This window comes from Canis lupus, chromosome 21 (genome assembly GCF_048164855.1).
Source record: "Canis lupus baileyi chromosome 21, mCanLup2.hap1, whole genome shotgun sequence".
In the NCBI taxonomy this organism is placed as follows: domain Eukaryota; kingdom Metazoa; phylum Chordata; class Mammalia; order Carnivora; family Canidae; genus Canis; species Canis lupus.
Genome location: NC_132858.1, coordinates 1,036,312 through 1,050,160, shown reverse-complemented (window position 1 = coordinate 1,050,160; position 13,849 = coordinate 1,036,312).

Genomic DNA, 13,849 nt, shown 5'->3' with positions numbered 1-13,849 from the left:
ATGAGAAACAGGAATGGGTCATGGGGGCAAATAGTAAGTGGGGGCTGGACCCCCCACAGGATTAAAAGGTCAGCCACCACTGGGATATGCTGAGGTTCTGTGCAAGAAGCAAGTTGTAAAAGAAGGAAAGGAAGGAAGGAAGGAAGGAAGGAAGGAAGGAAGGAAGGAAGGAAGGAAGGAAGGAAGGGAGGGAGGGAGGGAGGAAAGGAGAGAAAGAGAAAGAGTGAAAGAGCAGCAATTTGCTCCCACCCCACACAGGGGAGCCTATAAGCCCACACCTTTTACCTGAGCAAGTGCAATTTGCAGAGTCTCAACAAATCCATAGAGTGGTGGGATGATCATAGGGTGGAGCTGAAGGAGGTGATGTGCAGGTGGTTTGGGTGGCAGTGATGATAGGGTGGGAAAGGAGGACCAGTGGCTTCCAAGGGGAAGTACTGGGAGGCTTTCCTATTCCCACCTCATCCTCCATTCACTTGGGTATTGCCAGCGCTTTGACTATAATGCCCAGAAGATTGGGGAATCCTTGCATCTCATTAAACCAGCCTATTTGTAAGTGCCTGCTCCCTGATGGGTATTGTAGTAACTAGTTTTTCTCCTTGGGACATTGGGGAACTACGGGAGTGTAAACACATATCTCAGAGGAAAGCTTGCATGCTTACTGACTAGTGCAACTCATCTGCACTTTCTGGACATAAATAACAAGGTAGAGTCTGTGCTCTTGAGAAGGTTCATCCTCACACCCATCCACCCGGCCACTCATTCCCCCACCTGCCTCTTTGCCCATCCATCCTGCCACCCACCTATTCATCCACTCACCTACCCTTCTACGCATTCTGTCCATTACCCACCTACATACCCATCCATTCACCTGCTCTTCTATCCATCCCACTCATCCACACATTTGTCCATTAACTCTTTCACACATCACCCATCCATTTATCCAACTATATCCTAAATCATGTCTTTTTTATTCTTTCTTCTAAATGTCTTTAAAACCACCCACTTCTATCCATTTCTACCAGTACCATCCAATCCAGGGCACCTTTGTCTCTTTTTCAAGGCAACTGCAACAGATTCCTCTCTGCTATGACTGCTCATCTATTTTCTATCCAATAGATAGAGTGACCTTTTATAAATGGACATCAGATTATGTCACGTCATTGCTTAAAATCTTGCTGTGGTTTCCTATTGCTCTTAAAATACAGATTCCAATTTTTTTTGAGTGTACAGTATAGCATACAGCTTGCAGAAGATATAGAATATTCCCAATTCCTGGTGCAGTCAATATCCACCCCCACCCCCCAAAAAGTAATCACCATTCAGACTTCTATGTCATAGATAAGTTTTGTCTGTTCCTGAACTTCTTACAAATGGAATAATTTCTTTAGAAGATTTATTTCTTTGAGGGAGGGTGGGGAGAGAGGCAGAAGTAGAATTTCAAGCAGACTGTGAGCCGAGTGCAGAGCCCAATGTGGGGCTTGATCTTACTAACCTGAGGCCGCAGCCCAAGCCAAAACCAAGTGTTGGATGTCCAACCAACTATAGCACCCAGATACCCCCCTACAAATGGAATCATATACAGTTGGTCCCCAGCTTACCATGGTTCAAATTAAGATTATTCAACTTTACGATGGTGCCAAAGCAATACACATTCAGTAGAAACCATACTTCAAATTTTGAATTTTGATCTTTTCCCGCTAGCAACATGCAATGTGATCCTCAAGCTGGGGCTCCCAGTCATACACAAAGTCATGAGGGTCAGCTATGGATATATTCATGATCCTTTTTCCACTGTTGGTATTCAATAAATCACATGAGAAAGGCAACATTTTATTACAAAATAGGCTTCAGCGAGATGGTTTTGCCTAACCGGGGGATAATGTAAGTGTTTGGAGCACCATTGAGGGAGGCAAGGCTAAACTATGATGCTCAAAAGGTTATATGTATTAAATGCATCTTCGACTTAATGATATTTTCAATTTATGATGGGTTGATCGGGAGGTAACCCCAGTGTAAGTCAAGGAAGATCTATAGTAGGAACTCTTTTGCATATGGCTTCTTTTGCTCAACATTAAGTCTGTGAGATTAAGCTATGTTATTGTGTATCAGAAGCTCGTTCTTTTTTTTTATTATAATGTAATAATTCATTAGGTGAATACACTATGATTTGTTTGTCTCTTCTACTTTTTAAAAAAATTTTTTTTTAAATTTTTATTTATTTATGTAGTCACAGAGAGAGAGAGAGAGAGGCAGAGACATAGGCAGAGGGAGAAGCAGGCTCCATGCACCGGGAGCCCGACGTGGGATTCGATCCCAGGTCTCCAGGATCGCACCCTGGGCCAAACGCAGATGCTAAACCGCTGTGCCACCCAGGGATCCCTGTCTCTTCTACTTTTGATGGTTATATGGTCTTTTCCAGTTTGGGGTTCTAATGAATAAGGCTGCTGTCAATATTCTTGTATGAGTCTTTCGGTGGACTTTATGATTATTTCTCTTGGATAGTGTGATAGGTTGAATTATGGCCCTCCAGTGATGTCACATCCTAATCCCCAGAGCCTGTGAATGTGTTACATTACACAGGGAAGGGGGGAATTAAGGCTACCGAAGGAATTAAGCTTGCCAATCAGCTGACCTTGAGATGGGGGAGATTATGCTGGATTATCTGGGTGGGCCTACTGTAATCACAAGGGTTTCCTTGTAAGTAAGAAAGGAAAGCCCAGTGAGCGAAACCAGCGAGATGGCAGCAAAAGAAAGACTCAAACAGCCATTGGCTGGCTTTGAAGATGAACCAAGGAATGAGAACGGCCTTTAAGAGGTGGAAAAGGCAAGGAAATAGATAATCCCCTAGAGCCTCTAGAACGAATGCAGCCCTGCCAGCAGCTTGATTTTAGCCCAGTGAGACCCATTTTGGACTTCTGACCTTTAGAACTATAAGATAACAGATTCAATTTCATTTTAAGCCACCAAATGTGTGGCAATGTGTTGTAGCAGCAACAGGAAATGAGTATAGGTAGATGGGTAGGAATGGAATTGCAAAGTCATCAGATGGGCTAACGACTCAAATTCCTCTCACTGGTCCCCACCACCTAGTGTGTCTGGCCCTCTGCTCTGTCCCCTGCATTCTGGCCACATGAGCTACACCTCGCTGTTCCGGAGAGGTCTCTGCATGTGCCCTTTCTGCTGCTGGGCACACCCCCTCCCCCACTCTTTAGATACCAGTTCCCAGGATACATCCCCAAGGAGGGAGATAAGTTTCCCTAATCTTTTTCTCCAGGGGCCCATCAAGGTTTGCCATTAGCATGTTTCTTTAAGTGATCGAGTTTTGCCTGCCCCCACCCCCCCAAACCCCGAGTGGGCAGACTCTGGGTCACCACTGTGTCTACAGTACATCTTTCCAGGGCCTGGTACAGAGTAGGCCCACAGCAGCCACCTGCTCAATGTTGAATGAACTATTTCCACTTGAGGGGTAGGGGAAGTGGACACAGTAGGGAAGCCAGGAAGAGGAGAAAGGGAGGAACACAGGAGGAGGGCGAGGAGATGAAACAGAGACCACCCGGCCCCCAGTGTGCCCTCTGCTACAGTCTCCACTAGCCAGCATCCCCGGGGGCAGAAAGACTCTTGAAAAACTTTTCATGTGGATCAGACCCCCAGGAGGGAAATGATCTCTTAGTGAGAGAGACCCAGTATTCCTTTACAGAACAGCTCGATGCCTTTCCAGGGACCTGTGACTCATACTTTCCTGCTTTGGAAACAGTTGGCCTGGCCCCTTGAGGAAGGAGGGATTTATAAGGTGACCAAGACTCAGAGAGGAACAGTGAGTTGCCCAAGCCTGCCCCCACCCTATGTTAGAATGAGAGCTGAGACAGGGCTCTCAAACAGGTCAGTGGTGGGGTGGGGTGGGGTGGGGTGGGGTTGTCAGATTTATCAAATGGAAAACCAGATGCCCAATTACATTTGAATATCAGGTGAACAAATAATTTTTATTTTTATTTATTTTCTAAAGATTTTATTTATTTATTCGTGAGAAACACACAGAGAGAGGCAGAGACACAGGCAGAGGGAGAAACAGGTTCCCTGTGGGGAGCCCGATGTGGGACTCTATCCCAGGACCCCAGGATCATGCCCTGAGTCGAAGACAGATGCTCAACCGCTGAGCCACCCAAGTGTGCCAACAACAAATAATTTTTTTTTATTTTTTATTTATTTACGATAGTCACAGAGAGAGAGAGAGAGAGGCAGAGACATAGGCAGAGAGAGAAGCAGGCTCCATGCCCCGGGAGCCCGACGTGGGATTCGATTCCGGGTCTCCAGGATTGCGCCCTGGGCCAAAGGCAGGCGCCAAACCGCTGCGCCACCCAGGGATCCCAACAAATAATTTTTAAAGACAGGTATGTACCAAATATTGCACGGACATACTTATACTAAAGAATTATTGCCGTTTATCAAATTTAATGCTGTTAAATTCAAATTTAACTGGGCATCCTATATTTTATCTGGCAATCATAGGTGCGGGTCCGGTTAGGGTGGGGCTGAGGGTGAGGTGGGGACTAACCCCTGCTCCACCACCAGGCAGGCCTTTCTGGGTGCCCAATTGCCCACACTGTTCAGAACACACAGCCTGCCTGTCCCCTGGACACCCTCCGACCTCTTTGGCCTCCTCGAATCACCATCCTCCTTCTGCCAGGTCACTGGTCCTCAGTTCGTTAGGCTCATCTGCCCAGGCTGCCCCTCCAGGCTGATTATAGCAGAATCTCTGTGGCTGAGACTCAACATCAGGAATTTTCGATGCTCTCAGCAGGCAGTGGTGTTTGAGATCCACTGTGCTAGCAGGACCTGCATTTGCTCTGCACGGCCTCCAGGAAGAGCCCTGGGACTTCTCCACTCCCTGCTGCTCCCTTTTGCAAAAGCCACTCTGTGCCAGGTGCTTTTTTTTTTTTTTTTTTAAGATTTTATTTTTCATTTAAAATTTCATTTTAAATTTTATTTATTCATAGAGACACACGGGGCGGGGCAGGGCAGAGGGAGAAGCAGGCCCCATGCAGGGAGCCCGATGTGGGACTCTGATCCTGGGTCTCCAGGATCACACCCCAGGCTGCAGGCAGCGCTAAACCGCTGAGCCACCGGGGCTGCCCATGGCAGGTGCTTCTGCCCTCACTCCTCCAGCCCTTTCTGGTCAATTGCGAGGAGTTTCAGTTTCTGAGAAAGATGGTTTCTCTCTATCCCCAGGCTCATCAAAAGCAAGAGGAGGGGGCGCCTGAGTGGCTCAGTTGGGTAGGCATCTGCTTCCAGCTCAGGTCGTGATCTCAGGGTCTTGGGATTGAGTCCCGTGTCAGGCTCCCTGCTCAGCGGGAAGCCTGCTTCGCCTTCTCCCATTCCTGTCTCCCTGCTCGTGTTTTATCTCTCTCTCTCTCTCTCTGTCAAATAAATAAAATCTCCAAAAAAAGAAAGCAAGCAAGCAAGAAATCTAGGAGTCCTTCATTTGGGATCCCTGTGCCCCTGACGTGCTGCCCCTGGCAATGGGGTCCGGAGCACAGCACAATAAAGGCTAGGCAGAAAGCAGGTTGTTTTTTGAGCTGATTCTTTGTTATTTGAGTCCAATCCTTGAGGTGGGGTTGGATCTATTGGCTGTGGGTCTCTGTAGCCCCCTGTGTCTCTCCTCCGCGGCACGCAGTATGCTTGTGATTACTTACCAGTGTCTATCTTCCCGACTAGACCCAACCTAAAGAGGATAGGGGACCCATCTGTCTTCTGTGTCCCCACAGCTTAGCTGGTGGCTAGTCCAGGGTCTCAATTCATCTTAGGGTAATTGATGAATGAGCCCTTAGCAATCATGAACTTCAAAGTCACCCTCATACAGATGAGGAAACAGAGGCACAGGAAGGGTTGGGGACCTGCCCCAGTTGCACAGCGTAATGGAGGCTATTAGGACTAACACTGGAGGCTCTAATTTCCATTCCAGGGCTTTGTCCACTTGGTACCAGAAGGCACCCCTCCCAACCCCCTCCCTCATGCCCCACCCCCCTCAGCCTGCTTTGAGCAACATCAGCTTCTCCATTCAGGATTACTTTCCACCCCCTTCCACTCCCCCCACATGCACTCTCTCTCTTCCCAAGGCTTTCCTTTCTGGGAAGGGTTGAGCTGACCCTGGCAGTGAGAGAGGAGACAGGCAAAGAGTGCTATTCTGTGGGAGACACCGGAAGTCCCTCGGGCCAGAGGCCTTCTCTACCAGACCCATTTCAGGTTGAAGAAGCCCCGCAGGGTGTGGGAGAGCTGGGACTTGATTTTTTTTTTTTTTTTTTTACTCTCCTGGGGCGCAGGTGTCTGTTAGTGTCCCAGGGAGCCCTGGAACTTCTATTTTGATAGGCCTCCAAGAGTGGACTTTGCCCTCCGCTGCATCTCTGAGAAAGCCCTCTCCGGCTGCTAAGCTCCCAGAACCTATTTCTCCCAGGAATGGAGACCGGAAGGTCAGCAAGCAGGCTTTGGTGCCAAGCAAAGCTGGCTCTAAAGTCCAACTTCCGCCCGCACTTTTCTGGCTGTGAGACCCTCTCTGAGGCTCAGTTTCCTAGTCAGGAAACTACATTTCATCCATCAGTGGGCATTTAGGTTGTTTCTACCTTTTGGCAGTAATAAGAATGACATAACATGAGTGTACAAATATCTGGTTAAGACCCTGCTTGCTTCTTTGGGATATATATTTGTGGTAAAGACAAACTCAGGCATGTTAAAAATTTTTAAGGGTTTGGGGCACCTGGGTGGCTCAGTGGTTAAGCACCTGCCTTTGGCTCAATCATGATCCTGGGGTTCTGTGATGGAGTCCTGGATGGGGTTCCCCACCGGGAGCCTGCTTTTCCTTCTGCCTATGTCTGTGCCTCTCTCTGTTTCTTATGAATAAATAAATAAAATATTTTAAAAAAGTTTTAAGGGTTTGAACAAAAATTGATTTGAATCAGGCAGCATCCAATTTAGCAGATAGAGAGAGAGGAGCTCTGAGGAGTGAGAGTAAGGAAAAGTCAGTTGGTTGCTGTTAATTACTTTCCTTTAAGGAATGGCAGGGGGTCATCAAGCAGATTATTAACAAGTTTGGCCAGGTAATCCCTTCTTTTTTTGTTGTTGTTTTTTTATGTAATTTAAGTTAGTTAACGTACAATGTAGCACTGGCTTCCGGAGCAGAATCCAGTGATTCATCACCCACCGGTGATTCTGATGGACTGGTTTAAGATTTTATTTCTGAAAGAGCCAAAAGCACCATGAAGTAAAGCCTCGGTTTTGTGGCTGAGCTTAGCATAAGCTATTCCATTTTTGGTCTATTGTCTTGTTTTTAATACTCAGAAGTGGCATTGCTAAATCCTGTGATAATTTCACGTTTAAGTTTTTTTCAGGAACTGCTACACTATTTTCCGTAGTGGCTGCACATATGGCGTTCCCACCAGTAATACGCTTCTAATTTCTCCACATCCTCGCCAATACTTGTTATTTTCCAATTGTTTGTCTTTTATAATGGCCTTCCTAATGGATGTAAAATGATATCTCCTTGTGATTTTGATTTGCATTTCCGGATGATTAGTGACGTTGAGCATCTTTTCAAGTGCTTATGGGCCATTTTTAAGGTGGTTTTTTACTTTTTCATTGAGATAAAAGTTACATGCTAATCTTCAGTCTGTAACTTGATTAATTCATTAATCACCTGGGTAACCGTTGTCTATATTCAAATTTAGAACATTCCAGCATTCAATAAGAGTCCTCGACGCCCCCTCCCAGACAATACTCCCTGAAGGAAACCACCATTCTGATTTCTATTCCCATGGAAATATGCTACCTGTTCTAGGACTTCAAATAAATGGAACCATAGATTATGTTTATTTTTGTGATTGGCTTCTTTCACTCATTGTTATATCTGTGAGATGCATCATTTCAGATAGCAGTGGCTTATTCTTTTTCATTGCTGTGTAGTATTGCATGGCATAAATATGCCAAATCTGCGAGAAATAATAAAATGAAATTGCTAATCTTCAACTTTTCTATCTATTAAAAATAAGGCCATTTCATAAGGTTCAACCTACTATTTATTCATTCTATAGTTGATGGATATTTGCTGCTATGAAACTGTGTATATGTCTTGGTGAGCATATGCATGCACACATTGCTGTTGAGTATATTCTTAATGATAGCTTGCTGGGTTAGGGTGTATGTATGTTGGTTTGGTCAATTCTTCCAGTTTTACAAAATGATTTTACCAATTTACACTCTCATTCACTGAGTATGAGAGTTCCAGTTGTTCCACATCTTTTCCAGCATTTGGTATGGCCGCTCCTTTCAGTTTTAGTCAATTTTCCAGCCACCTTTTGAGGAATGGGTCTCCAATTTGTTCCCTTCCCCATCCACTGCAGTGGCTCTCTTGGTCAGAGCCGATTGTGCTGGCCTTGCCCCCCAGGCGCTGAAGGCAGCTCTGTATGGGCTGGACAGGTCAGCTAATCCCCATGGGAGCTGGTCTAAGCTCCACCCCACTGCTTTGCTCCATACTGAGGGTGTGGTGTTGTGATTCATAAGAAATATATGTTTTTCATTCAAATTCAAAATTTGTTTCTCATAGATATTTAGTCTTCGTCCATGGTTCCTAGTTCACAGCTCTTTGGAACTTCCTAAGCAAAAGAGCATTGGGAGCATCTTTTGTTATATTTGGCCTCTTGTCCTTAGTTCCTGAAATCCCTTCAGAGACAAAGGTGAAATGAATGTCTTATTATTCATTATAAGCCTCTTTCCACCATACCTGCACTTATGTTAATGAGGTGACTTTCAGAAAGCACCTAAGAATGGGTGTAGGTTTCCAGAGGAGCCAACCATACCCACTCCCTAATTTCCAGAGAGGGAGAGGGGCTGACGGTCAAATCAATCACCAATAGCCAATGCATTGATCAGTCATGCCTGTGTGAAGAAGCCTCCATAAAAACCCAAAAGCAAGGTTTCAAGAGCTTTAAGGTTGGGGAACCAGAATGCTTCCATGTGCCATGATACTGGTCCCAAATTCAATGAGGACGGAATGGGCCCTGTGTCGCCTCATCTGACTGTTTTGTATCTTTCAAATCCCTTGTAATGAACTGGTAATCTAGTGATGGGTTTCCTGAATTCTGTGAGCCACTCTAACAAATTAATTGAATCCAAGGAGGGGGTTGTGGGAACCTCTGATATAATAGCCAGTTGGTCAGAAACACAGGTAACAACTCGCACTTGCAATTGGCACCTGAATTAGAGCACAATCTTATGGGACTGAGCCCTTCACCAGTGGAATCTGACACTACATCTAGGTAGATGGTGTTGGAATTGAGTAGAATTCTTGAATACCCTGTTGGTGTAGGAGAATTGCTTGTTTATGTGGGGAACCCCCCGCATCCTTCCCCCACACATTGGAATTGGGCCCAGGAACCCAAAGTTGTGTGGCTTTAGGACCACCCAATCAAAGCGTTTCTTCTGGACATGTACCAGCAGGGAGGAGGTGACGTACCATGCATCAGGACTGTTGTAGTGACGCAGAGCCTCACCAGTGTGTGCTCTGGGGCCCAAGGGATCAAGTGCTTAACATGTCAACTGCCTTTCCCAGTTCCCACCAGTACCTATAACAAGAGTTAAATGCGTTTATTATCATTGTCTGTAGGTTTCCCAAGCATGGCAGATGGAAAGCGTTTGGCTTCCACATATGTTTCCACATATGTAATGTTTTTCAAATGCAGGTGGATGCCATTGTGATTAATAATGTTCAAAGTCACTAAAAAGTTTTCTGAATTCACAGTAGTCCTTTCTGTTATGTTTCCTCAGCCAATGAATACATAAATACAGTTTTTAACAAATGGGGTGGGAATAGTTAAAACGGCAGCCTTGTAAGTGTGTAGAAAACAAAGTGTTCACATAGGCCCTGGGTGTAAGCTCATGCTGCCGTTTTGGGGTTCTCAAAATGGAATTGGGGAGGGTGTGAAGGAAAGCTTGGTTCTTCCACCTTCCTGGAGTCAGCCCTCCCTGAAAGACCCAGTGGAATGGCTTACATCCCTCTTCTTTGACCTGGAGGAAATTGTGTTCGCTTCAGCAGCACATATACTAAAATTGAACCGGAGGAAGCCTAGCATACTTCTCTGTGTCTCCAAGAATCGGAGGGATGCTTGTGATCAGTCTACTGTTACCTTTTCGTGCAGCTCTCTGCTCCCCTCCCCCAGCTCTGCACCTGCCTCTGCCATTTCTTCCACGGTGCTTCATCACTGGGACACAGCTCTGGCTTTTGCTGATGAGGTGGTCAGGCAGGACAACAAGAGCCAGACTGCAGGGTTCAAAGTCCAGCTCTGCCACTGACAGGCTGGCTAACCTTGGGCAAGGCATTCTCTCTGGCTTGGGTTTTCTCATTCATTATAAAACAGGGACAACGGACCCCACTCAGTGGTTGAGTGTCTGCCTTTGGCTCAGGTCATGATCCCAGGGACCTGGGATCATGTCCCAAACTGGGCTTCCGGTAGGAAGCCTTCTTCTCCCTCTGCCTGTCTCTACCTGTCTCTGTGTGTCTCTCATGAATAAATAAATAAAATCTTAAAAAAACAAAACAAAACAGGGACAAATGGGGCCTATCCTTTTTGGGAATTGATGTGGTAAAGCATCCAGTGCCTGGCAATTAGGGCACATGAGCCCTTATTTTTAAAAAAGATTTTATTTATTTATTTATTTATTTATTTATTTATTTATTTATTTGAAAGAGAGGGAGAGAGAGCAGGGAGAGGGAGAGGGAGGGAGAATCTTGAACAGATTACAGATTCCTCAGTGAATACAGAGCCCAACGTGGGGCTTAATCCTACAACCCTGAGATCACAACCTGAGCCAAAACCAGGAGTTGAATGCTCAACTCACTGAGCCACCCAGGCTCCCCAGCTCTCATTTTTTACTTATGCTCCATTAATCACTACTGTGTGCAACTGATTTTATGAAAGGTTTGGGGGCGAAGAGGGGAATTACAGGATCCGAACCACTTATAACTGAGCCACAGATCTTGCCCCCATCCATCCTATCACAGAAAACGTCTCACCAGCCAGCTGTGTCCTCTGGCTCAGGCCTGATGCCATTTCTCAGGACCTGCTCACAGCCTCCTCTCTAGAGCTTCCTCACAACCCACGCCCCCCCCCCCCCCCATCAGCCACCAAGAGTAGACGCAAAGTTGATTTTGCAGAGCTACATTTTGGTCTCAATTGCTATCATTATGGGAGACACTCTAAGACAATGATGCTCAAGGAGGCCAAGACAGTCCCTTTAGGAGGAGTCTGGGAAATCTGTAAGGGCATTTTCTTTTTTTTTTTTTTTAAGATTTAATTTATTTATTCATGAGAATACCAGAGAGGAGAGAGAGGAGAGAGGCAGAGACACAGGCAGAGGGAGAAGCAGGCTCCATGCAGGGAGCCGGACGTGGGATTCCATCCCGGGTCTTCAGGATCAGGCCCTGGGCTGTAGGCGGCGCTAAACCGCTGAGCCACCGGGGCTGCCTTATAAGGGCATTTTCTTTGTCACAATGTGTGTGTGTGTAACGTGTTTATATATACACACGAAGAAATTTTTGCATGCTTTTAATACACACAGAATCTTCTAGGAATGTGACTATTATGTATATGGTGAGAGAAGATCGTCCTTTGTTTTGTTCAGAGTTTTGCCAAGACTTGTTGCCCATTTCACATCACCAGCAACAACACTGCTCGCAGTATCTGAGTCACCATTGGAACCACCTGGGTCCATTGCCTCTGTGGCTGTGATGTTCCCTGTGATCCCACCTCTAGGAGCAAGCGTGGGGCTACGTCATCTCATCTCCTGCTGCCATCAGCTTGTGCCTTTTCATCCTGAAATTATTTGATTATAAATTACTCTTCTTTTATTTCTCCCTCATATAATGGTTAGGATATTACATTGATTTTTTAAAGCATGTGTGATTATTTATGAATTTCATTTCAGCATGGTAAAGGGCACATTACAAAATACTTGTCATCCAAAGGGAGCTTGAGTCTGACAGGGTTGAGAGACCCTTGCCCCCCTTTTGCATAATTTAAGAAACTCACTTTTGAGCCTTTGCCAATCAGGAGTGATTTGTTCCAGAGACAAAGTTCTCAGTTCACCTGAATATGGAGGCTGCTTCCGTGTACTCTTTTAAATGGCTCTTTTTCCCTTTCTCTGTAAGTGTTTAGAGTTAACGATCCTACTGCTGGTCTCCCTGCTCCTAGATCTGTCCTCACAGAGTGGCCCTAAGAAAGGATCCAAATATACGAAGGTGATAGTGTTACATCTTGACCTGGCCCCATGTGCCCCGTGGTTCAAGTCAGACCCCCTTGGCCTTGACCACAGACCCCATGGGTCATGTACAAGCACAACCACATCTCAGCAGTGCATCCCCTCCCACTGTGCCACCAGCCTCTGCCTTTGCCTGTCTAGTTTCCTCTGCCTGGATGCCCAGTCCTCACCATCTGTACCTCCACTTCTGGCTGTACCCAGGGACTCCCTATTCTTCTCCTCTTCAGTAGAAACTCAATCCTGAGGTTCCATCACCAAAAGATACCTCTAAAAGATCGGCTTTGGGGCACCTGGGGTGGTCAGCGGTTGAGCATCTGCCTTTGGCTCAGGTTGTGATCCTGGGATCCCAGGATCGAGTTCCGCCGGGCTTCCTGCATGGAGCCTGCTTCTCCCTCTGCTTGTGTCTCTGCCTCTCTCTGTGTCTCTCATGAATAAATAAATAAAATCTTAAAAAAAAAATCAGTTTCCACCAGGACCTGGGGTGCTGCAGGGGTAGCCGTGGCCAGGGCAGGAGAGCCACATGTTGGGTTTTAGAGAATCCAGTAAAGGACACTTCACTTCCCCATCCAAGTTTGGAACCAACTGTGTGTCTACACAACAGCTAGACAGATAGAGACCAAGATGTTTCCTTATGGCTGGGAGTTAAGATTTATGGACAAGGGGCTTCTTACCATCTCAACCTTGAACTTGACATTCACTCACCAAAATCAGGCAGTCCCTGGCCCAAGTGGGAAATGCAGGAGTCTCCTGACTGCCCACCAGGAGCAGGCCAGTAACGGCTTCCAAAGAGTTCCTGTGGGACGCCTGGGTGGCTCAGTCAGTTAAGTGTCTGCCTCCGGCTCAGGTCATGATCCCCAGGGCCTAGAATAGGGCCCTGTGTCAGTCTCCCTGCTCGGTAGGGAGCCTGCTTCTTCCTCTCCCTCTGCTGCTCTCCCCGCTTGTGCTCTCTCTCTGTCAAATAAATAAAAAAATAAACAAACAAACAAATAACTAAAATCTTAAAAAAAAAGAGAGAGAGAGTTCCTTTCTGCTGGGGCCATCAGATAAACTTCTTTCAAGGGAGGAGGAGGGAGAGGGGCCAGAGGGCCACAGTAATTCAGTGGACACTCCTCTACCAGGAGACAAGAGGGGAGGGAGGGCAGGAGGCTGTGGAAGAGGGATCCCTGGGTGCCTCAGCGGTTTAGCGCCTGCCTTTGGCCCAGGGTGCGATCCTGGAGACCCAGGATCGAATCCCACGTCGGGCTCCCTGCATGGAGCCTGCTTCTCCCTCTGCCTGTGTCTCTGCCTCTCTCTCTCTCTCTCTGTGACTATCATAAATAAAAAAAAAAAAAAAAAAAGGAGGCTGTGGAAGAGACCCAGGCGTCCCGCATATATAACTTTTTTTTTTTTTTAATCAAAAGGAGATCATAGTGTCTGTGTTGCATTACAATCAGCTTTTTGGTTTTCTTCAGTTAGGGATCTTCACCTCTCCCTGTCAATACATTTTCACTTGTCTGTGCCCAGCCATATTCAGATTCCCTCATTGTTCCCTAACTGTCCTTTATGCCGA